This window comes from Mizuhopecten yessoensis, unplaced genomic scaffold (genome assembly GCF_002113885.1).
Source record: "Mizuhopecten yessoensis strain PY_sf001 unplaced genomic scaffold, ASM211388v2 scaffold8437, whole genome shotgun sequence".
NCBI lineage: Eukaryota > Metazoa > Mollusca > Bivalvia > Pectinida > Pectinidae > Mizuhopecten > Mizuhopecten yessoensis.
In genome coordinates, this window is record NW_018407547.1 from 272077 (window position 1) to 283558 (window position 11482).

Below are 11482 nucleotides of genomic sequence, written 5' to 3' on the forward strand. Positions count from 1 at the left end.
ATGAATGTTAAAGGGCCGGTTTCCAAAACGGCCCCTTCTCTGATTCAAATTTCCAGTTGGTGGTGCATTGCCCATGCCGTTGTGGTCACAAATCTATAAAGTATAAAGATTTAGGTCACTTGGTTTGTTTTTTATGGCTCCTCAAAGTTGTAGCTTTCAGAAGCTGTCTAAGTGTTGATAAAATGTGCATGTTATGTAAAATATTAATGAAAATCTAATCAAATGATGGTCACCGTAAAGAATACATTCATGGCATGATTGTGACAAAAAATCATGTTTCCATCGCGCCATTTGGCTGTTTTATGGAAGAAACAATCTCAAAAATGCCATTTTCGATGATAACATTTTAGACACAAAAACTGTGTTTTTTAGAGAATACACCCTTTTATGGGCGTTGGATGCAAACCAATTTTTATCCTATTAAACAGTACGTAATATGCTATTGATGAGAGGAAAAATCATCAAAATGTAAGTGGTGGAACATTTTCAAATGTTGGGTTGAATTAGCCTATGGTTGAATTGCCGATTTTCGACTTTCTTTAGATAATTAACAAAAAAACGAGAGTATTTGCTCGGTATGTTGAGAATATGTACACAGATATGAAAAAAAGTGAGAGAAACACTTTTTCATAAAAAAAATCCAAGATGGCTACTTCACAAGTCCCCGTGGTTGAAGACATTGGCTGACAAATAGACAGAACAACAAACAAAACGTGTTCCTTATGATTTTGGTTGGTTTTCGCATTTACGGGAGTGTTCATAGCTACGGGCGATTGTATAATACCTATATTTATAAGTTTGGTTAGTCACATGGTAACGGGGATCTTTCATATCGAGCCCCAAACATACTTTCGACATATGCACTCCGTTGCCGCATGGAAAACTATTTCAAGTTTTGTCGGAATTTCTTTACCTGTGGTTGTAATGGTCGAGGGTTTTCCAGCGTCCTGTAATACCCAAGGTAGTACAAGATACTGGAGATGTGCGCACACATTCCCATCGTTCTCTCTCCAACTGGGCACTGGCAGTAGTAGTCCTTTATTGGGGCCTCAACATCGGGTGAAACGGTGAACCGTATCCAAACGTTATATTTCGTTTGGCTTTTGTGTCGAGAATGTATTTGACATCGGAGAAGGTCTGGGGAGTGCTGGTAAAGCCACACCTCATAGTCTCCGTCATCACTTAAATGTTCGGCGATGTAACCAGGAGCCAGAGATATCTGATACGTTCCACACGTAATGGTTCTCAAGTAATCAAGATCGAGACGGGGAAACAGTACGGAAGATGCATCCATCTTGACAAACTCGGACCTTGCCCGTCTAGATAGATCCGGATCTGTCTTGACTCTCTGAGCTAAACCATTCGGTGTTGTCAAACGGTCCTTCATACGTTCAGCCATTAGCCTATCTTTGGCATCTCTCTCTGGAGATCTCTGGTAGATCGGTCCTCTAATACCATTCAGACAGGCTGTGACGGTTCGAAGCAAAGCCTCGATGACATTGATAAAGCTGTTAGACACCAATTGCGTTCGGAAGAACGTCCAGTGTTTCAGACGACCATGATAGGATTCCACAATCCACCTCGATTTGGTGATAGTTCTGTCAAGATTTGCTTGGACGTCAGAATGTTGACTTTGACCGGGTTTCAGGTATGACGGCATGCTAGCATTGAGGCCAGAGGCTTCGAGAACTGGTAGGACATCTCTAAAACCTCGGTCAACGACAACGTTGTCGTCTGGTTGTAGCCAAGTAACTAGCTTGTCCATGACTTTTTTTGTAATTGTAGCATCATTTTCGCTGCCAGTGAATGGTCCTACTGTGTCCAGAATGTAGCCATCTGGTAAGGCGATGCTCATGAATTTGAGATAGTTTCTCTTCTTCTGGCCACAGTAGGACATTCTCTGGAGCTTGTGGTCGGAGCTTTTCTGGATATAAATATAGGTGCCATCTAATATGGCAGTGGCTTTATCTCCAAAAAATGCTTCTGAAAAGACAGTATTGTGCCCGAGCAACTGTTCTCTTGTCAAGTGATCCGGACCTAGAAATTGTGGGACTATCGATGTGTCTAATGCCTGTACTATGGAGTGGAAAGTTTTGGACACACTTGACTTGGAAATTCCAAAAAGAGAAGAACACTGACTCCAGGAAATGTCGGTTTTCAGTTTTACCCAGAACAGTAATAGAGCATCGTGTGTAGTCTTGGTATATATACCAGATGAAAGATATGGGGAACAGTGCGAGTGGATTTCGAGGAACTGATCTTTGGACCAACCTGTCCAGGCCATGCATGCCGAGTCATCAAGAGAAGAAAAGCTTATTGTAAACGCAGACTGGTTCTGTGAAAGGACGTGCGACACCTCTAGGAGGTCATTAATGATTTCGGACGATTTTGATGGTAACTGAGATTCCAAGGAACCTCTACCATCAAGGACAACCTCTGTAGACGGATCTAAGTCGTTACCAATAAGGTGAATGGAGCAGACGCGGGATGAGGTGGGACACCACAGTTTGTGTGAATAGATCAGGTGATGTCTTGCACGTTTTGGTAAGACTGATGATTTTGTTCCATTTCTTGCAAAGGTAACAAGACAGAGACAGCATTTTTTGTGTGAAGATGATCCATTCAAAAGATCATGAAGGGTCAGCAACGGCAGGATATGGGACGGGGAGTCGTCTTCTTCCTCTATTTCCTGGTTCTGCTCGGGTTCAGGTTCAGGCTGATTTTTGTTCCGAAGATACTTCATGTAGCACTTCTGGCAAATAAGTGCTTGTTCCTTTGCTGACATCAATCCTTGTTGCACCAGCGTATCTAGGAGCCATTTATATTGTGGACTATTTACATTGCGTGCACTTCTGTTCTTATTGCCACTACGTTTCTTGAAGTATACTTGACACCCTTCTCCAACACATTTACCCTCCATCTTGAAACAATAACGATTGGTTTATGAAGCGTCGATAAAGTAACAAAATAGCAAGCCACCGATGATTGCTGTAAACAGCTAATACTTAGTAGTTTGGTACAATTATGCGAAAATGTGTGATAAATAACGAACAACTAATTACACAAAATAACAAGACAATATAATAAATCACATTCAATACCTCCAAGAAGCGCAGAATTGATTGATTACTTAGAACAAAATAAAGTATTTCATATGGATAATCTATCTATTCGATGTGGCGTGGTCGGCAGGCACAAAGAAAGTGAGAAAAGTCAGGGTCCCAACCCTGACAGAGCCACAACGCTTTGGAGATTGGACAATAAAACAAGGAAAGTGAGACAAGAATAGCTAGCTGTAAATTTGGTTGAAGATTAAGTCCCATATTCATGAACCGTTCTCATGTTTAAACTCAGTGTTTTGTACTCAAGTTTTCTGTCTTGTACTCACCGATTTCATTATCATACTCAAGTCGTATTCATGAAAAATTCCGTCCTAAAGATTTGAGCATGCACTCAATAATTCTTGAGTATGCTTTAATCCATGCTCAAAGGATTATTTTCTAATATGGCGGCCGGCAGAAATGTCAATAGAGAAATCAGGGAGCATGTGATTCCAAGGCCTAGGATTTTTGTTGATCGACAAAATCCCTTGGAAACCATGGCGGAGGACGATGTTTTTAGAAAATTTCGCTTCCGTCCTGCAACCATTCTATACATCATGGAAGGAATTCATGACACTATCGCACATGGGTCTAGACGTAGTTTTGCGCTTCCGTCCCTGCTGCAGTTTTTAATTACCTTGAGATTCCTCGCAACAGGAGCTTTTCAGCAGTTGGTTGGTGATTCCATTGCGGTTTCCCAACCAACTGTCTGTTGTGTCGTCAGGCTTGTAACTCGCGCACTCGCTGGACTGACAGGTCAATATGTTGAATTCCCGATTAGAGCAGAAGCAAGATTGACGAAACAAACGTTTGGAACCGGTATTTTTTGTACACTGAAAATGTTCATTTTTAGTCCATTTTCTAGATAGAAACACTAACTCCGTCAAACAAGAATGCATCCGAACTTTAAACGGTGACGAAGTGACGTCACGTGACGCAAGTTGTCTGTGCTGTACTTATCTCCCCAAAATAGCACAAACAACAACAAGCACATTACAATGTCTGTGTATGAAAGGCGCCAACAAGTGATTTGAAGCGACAATATATTTCATTCTGATAATATACTTATGATATATGTAAGTTAATTACAATCTGAATATTGCTGCATTTTCTTGGTTCAATATGATTTCAATATGATTTAATATGATACATTATGGACGCAGGCTATAAGCCTCCATATCCATATCAGTATATACAACAAAACAAAATTTACATTAAATATACTTCAAGTGTGGCCTTGACCTTGGAACCATGAAACACAACGATGACCGAGGTGTTTCGATTGAATCGGGACGGGACGGACATGGCCAACACCATATGCCCTCGATTTTATGGTGGGGGCATAAAAATGCTTGCCAGAGAATATAGACTGTACAATGGCATTTGACAAGAGAAAGATAAATGAAATATGCTTATTGGACTTTTTATTGAAAAAAAAAATGACTCAAAATTGATTTTTTAATTCAATAGTTCAGTTGAGATTGTTTTTCAGATACAAAACAAGTTATACACAAAATATAACTTTATATGTAGGAATATGTATATATATATATAAAATATGGGTCATAGAAGAAATATAGACGGTAAAATCCTTCTTTCTGGTGCTTATCTCTCGTTGACTCACTTTATGTGATAGTGCATCCTGCGCAAGAATAGGTCCTCTACATCATCGTTCCTTGTCCGCGATGTTCTCAGCTTAATTGCTGCCTTCGGCTGTCTTTAGCCGAGGGGACTATTGTTTTTTTTATATAATAGCTATATTTTCAAGTAAAGTATATCAGTTCTGTCTTCTTGTAATATGATGTATATGTACATGTAACTGTTCTGTTTCACTGTGTCTTGATAAAGGAGCGGATCGCTCCGAACATTTGATAACCTAAAATTGTCCACACTGTTGGAATTACTTCTTTGCCCCATATATATATAAAATAGGTACAGCAGAGTGATCAAATTTAACTACATTAAATTAAAAAATTAAAACTATATTTAAAATTCACTCTGAAGTTTCAAGGTCAAATAAGCATATTTCAATTCAAAAATATTCAAAAAAGAACTGTTTGAAATAACTAAATAAAGCGTAACTACTCTATAAAAATGTAAATATAAATAATGAATATTTTAGCAAATATTGTTATGGTCTTATATATAACACACATATCTATTGCTGACATAAAGCAGCCCTACCTGGCTTTAATAAGTCTGTCATCAATAGCAATGTGTGTTTTAGGACCATAACAACAGTTGCTAAAATATTCATTGATTAAACAACTAGGAACAGCTCTGATTAAGACAGATATAATACATAAGAAATTAATTATCATTCTAGCATAACTTACTACTTGTAGGCTCACAGAAGCAGGATGTTGTGCTGGAGCAACCTGACATCACAGCTGAAAATGGTTAATAATATAATGAACTACCACATTTTAGTAACTAAATCGCAAAACCCTTCCTTTATATCTTTGTTAAAAGGATACTTAAGAGCAAACTTATATGATCCGTTAATATAAAAACAACTTCAAAATTTGATTAATTTTGGATTTTTTAAGGAAAATGATCGGAGTCTATGAAGTTGTTTAGAAAGTTGGACTATATTGATTCAATTCCATTTTAAAACAGCTCATCATTTAAGAATGATTTAATATATCACATAAAACAATCATTAGCTTGGCATTCAAAAGGTGTGCAACCTTCCTCGGCATCTACATGTGTGTCTGTGACTGTTTGGTCGGTCAATACTGCTGCTTGTATAAATTAAAAATATGGCATCCTTTTAAAAAATAAAACAGTACAAAAAGAACATATACCTGCCAAGATCATTATGGGAATAATATTGACAGAATGCACATAAATATATCTGCAAATGTCGATGGAAGTTAAATTTCATGTATGGACTATATTATAATATATAAAGAAAATGTTTGAACAAATTTTATGAATTGTTTTAAGATTTTAGTCAGACAGTTCAATTCCATCATGAAGTATAGACTTATCTCTTTAGCACTGAGCATGACATTAAACAAATATCACTTTGACCTTTGCATTGCAGCGAGAATCAGTTCCTCTGCTGGTAAGGAGGTTTCAGAGGGGGGTCCACCTCCCTTACCAGGTCGTCGGCAGCCATCAAGTTTTGCCTTTGCTAGGGAAAATTATATTACAGCAGTCAAAAATAGATCAGTTTATGTGCTAACTATGTATAAAGCACTGAACTGCTAACAGCTGGCATTTTCAATCAGCAAATCATTAGAATGTGTCTTGGGGAACATTCACCACCTGAGGGGTGTCTGTGTACAGGGGGGTCTCCATCACGCGAGTGGGAGGAGTCTCAGATTCACCAACTGAGACAAAGAAAAATACATTTACAAGATATTTATCCAGAGATCAAATTAATATCTAAAAATTAAGTCGGTTGTGTGAAACTTGCCTTGATAATTCTCAGGTTCTTGGACCTTCAGTGGGGGTTCTAAGTTCCTGAGGTCAGGGACACCATTCATCTCAACAGTATCACCTGCAACATATAAGAATAAAGGTAATGAACATGTCAATATGGCCAAGATTGTGTTATACAGATAAAGAAATGGGTGCTTTAATATTTACATTGCCAGACAGAATGGGTCTTCAATGTTTTTAGGTCTCCAAGGCCAATGTCACTCACAGTTGCTGTTCTTGCATTATCTAGTAACATTTGCAGTTGAATAAATTCCCGTTCCTAAGGTGAAAATAACAGTAAAAATAGACTTTAATCTATAAAATCATAGAATGGAAACTTGCATACAATTTAATTTGGCATGGCTATTGGCTAATTAGTTTGACTATGAAACAGAATTAGGAAAACATTTTTTACTAAATGAACAACTACAGTACCTCCAGGCTTTCTATGATGCCACTTATTCCGGATATTTCTAGAGTTGAACTGTTTTCTTCCTCTTTCTCCTTTTTCGATGTGCAGTCCCCATGTATTAAGGAGATGATCATTGCTTAAAGTCAGGAACGTGTGCACTGCATGCGCATCATGCTTGAGTTAATTTGTAACAAATACCAGTGCCTCCTGCACAGTTTCCTTACATTCCTTACAGTTATAAAAAGCCACAGTTGGATGCAAACTAATCTGAGAATGTCCCCTATGAGCACTCTGTACTTCATTCTGCATTACACAGGAGTAATTTTCCGCAGAGTCCATGTTAAGGACTACCCAGTCTTCTGGCAAAGATATTGTAAGTCGTGTAAACTGTTCTTGTTCCCATTTCGCAACAAAGAGATGTTGTGCTAAAGGTTTAAGTTCTTCAGACAGTTCCACAACAACGGCAGTTGGTGTTTTCTGATAACTATTAAGCATTACCTGCACAACTTCTTTACCTTTTCTTTTGACTTTTGTTCTCTCCCATTTTTTCTTTTTACTTTTGTTATCTCCCATTTTGTGTATGTGACAGTTTTGTACTGACGACCATGAGTGGTTGGAAGTACTGAACTATCTGGTCACAACCGCAGTTACTGCAATTTCTTTCTGTACAACACCGTTTGTTCCATTTACCTTCTTTTGTGCATGCAGTTTTATTCAGTGCATCATATTTACTGTCTAATTGTATAGGTGAATTACATTTTGCTACTAATTGGTTCAAACTTCTGATCTTTAGGTCTACGTTTGTACAAGCCTCGCAAAGGCAACCTGTCCCCTTTCTCTTCTGGGAGGTTTCAATACTTTTCGGTTTATACTGAGAAAATGTTCTGTAGCTAACTGGCTGGTCTTCATTTTCACAATATAGCTCATATATGACTTTCATAGTGTTATCAAGAACTTTTCTTTCCTCTAGGTTTGCTTGAACTCGTTTTGTGTCAGGTAAGGTTGTCGACACATGAGCTCTGTTGTAAAACCGTTTGATTCTATTAATGTTTGCTTCCTCTGTTTTGTCACTCCTCGTCTTCCTTTCTGGACATTCTGGTTTATTGGATAGTACTGATTTTCTTGTTGACTCTGCTTTTTTTTCAGGCTGCACAACCTCTTTGTCAATTCTTGGCGTTCTTTTTGGTGTTTCTTTAATGTCTGTGATAATTCGCTGTTGACGTTCTTTACAGCCATTTGCTTCTATAACTGTTCACAACAGTTCAACTTTTTGTTACTTTCCATTTTCGTCAGGTTCCGTTTTTCATTCACATATTTTCTTTCCCATTCTTTCCTTTTTCTTGTTTTCTGTTAATGTTTCCATGCCCTGAATTTTCGTTGTTGCATTTTCCAGTACTCTTTTTTTTTCTTTTTCTTTCTGTTATTGGCGTCACTTGATCCGTCTCACCCCTTTCTTTTCGCCTTTCACGATACCTAAAATCACAAAATTCTAGAATAAGGCCAAGAAAAAATATGTCGTGTTTCCAGTTTTGTAACCGTACCTTTCCTTAATGTTTGTGCCTACCCAAAACTTTTTCAGGCAATAATGAAGTTCAATTGCCTTAGATATAAACCATATAAACGTATTATGAGATATCAAATGAAATATAAAGTTCTGTTCTTTATCTCGAAACAGGAATTTTCTGTTTGATGCAAGACATATTTCTATTAGAGTTGAATGGGGAAAAAGATTTTTGGATTATTCAGTGTAAATCCGATTTTTGTTCATACAGGTTAATAAACCAAGAGATTATTAGGATCAATCTTTATATTATACACTTTGTTTTATTTTCAAACCTTTCTTAAACTATTGTAAAAAAAAAAAAAAGTTTGAAACAGCCCAGAAATTTGGGCAGGTGTTCTGTTATTCCTTGCCACTATTTTTCGCTCCCTTTCTTTCCGTTTGTATATTCATCTGTAAATTTCACTCTTCCCTATATCTGCATCAAAAAATGGAAACAATACATTCCATAGAAGTACTATCATGCATGTCTCTCGCCTTTGATAATGGTTTAAAAACTAAAAATGTGGGAAACCTAGACAACATCGGAACAACATGAATGCCCCCTGCCCCCTTTGTCATTCAAAAAGAAAGGGTGGCCTTAAGCTTGAGTCCAGAATTCAGATGCAAAGTAAAAATGTTTCAAGAATGGTTGAGGAACTACAATTCCAGAATGATTAACAAAGTGACTGGACTGGACCGTGTATTGGTTGTATAGATCAACTCCAACTGATGGAGGGTTTAACTTCAAGATGACCACACAATGCACTAATTTCCATGTTTGGTCACGGTACTAATCACTTGCTTGGTGGAAAAAGGATGCAAAAACTACAAATTATTAACCGCCTCGGCGAAGGAAAAGTTAACGCCTTACTGGTAGTCCCACTTCCGCGAAGGTGAAACAAAAAATAGGCATATATTGATGGTCTAGAAGGGATAATCAGAATGTCAGATAGGATCATTCATCGAATACAATACATGCATGTATTACGTAGAGCAATTTAAAGTCTCCTGACCAGATCAATGCCAACCAAGCTCTAATTCCAACATTGAACGAAGCAAAAAAAATAAAAAGATAAGTTTCATCAATTACGATCTGGATTAGTTACCTTTTTGCTCTCTCTGCAGGTGTTAGCTTGGCAGGTTTCGAGCTATCAGTATCAGTAAATACTCTTTTTCGTTTCCGTAGGGTTCGTGGCATCTGTCAACAAATATTTTATATTCACTCTCGCATAAAGTATCGGTATACAACAGGATAGAGGAAACTCGAGCACGTAAGGAGGAACGATATTTTATTACCCCGTCTTGTCATAAATGTCACCCAATCAACTTTCACTGGGACTGGGTTAAACTGTAAAGAATACCATGTATGAAAAGTAACGGCCGGGCTGGGTTGACCTGTAAGGAATACAATGTATGAAAAGCAAAGGTAAATCTTGCGGATTTGTAGATCAGATAAAGATCATTTCATATTGGGCGCCACGATCCTCATAATATCTCGTTTGATGTCATTTACTTTAGCATGTTTTATCAACCTTATATTGGCCCTAATGACCACTTCGGTATTGACGGGCCGTTAAGAATGTAATACTAGTTAATTAACGTCAAACGATTAACATTTATTGTGTAACCGGCATTTTGGAGACGAACTACATGCATGAAAGCTTTGCCTGTTGTCCAATCAGTGAATACTTTATAAATACAGTAGTATCGCTAGTGTTTTTTTGCTTGTCCATTTGCAGTATAAATAAACAACAAACCTTTAAACAGAGTTTTAAAGGCGGTTAATATAGGCTTTTAATTTATTTGGTATGTATGTGCTCAAGTGAATTATATAACCAGAATTATTTCAGAAACGACTGGTATATGGTTTATCTGTTGTAGACTTTTCAGTCATATTGACAATACAAAAAGTGATGACGTATACGGAGTGTAACGACTGGTGCTGTATTGGTAATTCTAACCTCTGACTGAATGAAGTTGATTGGCGATGAAACCTCTGAGCAATGTTGTGTTTGGTGCAAAATAATCTTATTTTAATCATAAATGAATAAAGAATCATTAACTTTGAACTAAGTTAGTGTTGTCTTTTCGAATCAAATTATAAGGAATAACCATAATTATTTTTAGGTTATGCAGTACATATGCAAAGTGTAGTTCGGTGCTGAAGGTGGTGGCTCACAGGTCCATGTAAGGAAGTCATATTCTGACCTTGTGGGGTGTTTTTTGCGTATCCTTGGCATTCAATGCTGTAACGCCATCAATCTGATTAAAATCATATGTTACATGGCTTCGTTAACTTCGTAATACGCCTGAACAGGCGGAGCCATGTAACAGATGATTTTAATCAGATTGTAACTCCATACATTTACAATGTTGGTCTCTGAGGTGTTAAAGGAACAAGGATAATGAAATGAAGGAAAATTGTTACGGAATCCAAAAACTCAAAATAAGAAAAAGATTACTTGATTTTTCTTATGTCGAAATTGAACGAGTATCAATGAAGGTCGACAGAAACTGTTTATCACCGTTTATTTGTAATTTTCTGCTGAAAATGGATAAAATATTTACCCAAAAGTGTTATTTCCCTATACAAACTATAGTAAACTTTACCCCCTCCCCAAGGGAGAACGGATAGCTCGGGGGTTCTGAAATTTACGATTTAAATAAAGCCCCTGATGATTTTCTTTCCATGCAGAGACAAGAGGCCCAAGAGGGCCTGTATCGCTCACCTGAATATTTAAGCAGTCATAGCAAAATATTCTCATTAAATATTGTATTGCACTAAAACTATTTCCCTCGCAAACTTTGTTGGCTCCATCTGTTGAAACTACCAGCAAAATATTATTATAAGATTCTATGCTTTTTGATTCTTCTTCAGAAGTTGCTTGACATACTTTTCCCTGTGATCTTGTAAGTAGGTCAATGTCATTTTCCTTCTCAAATTGGTTAGCTCTATTCCAAAAAGCTACCAGCCAAATCTTATGATTCCATTCGTTT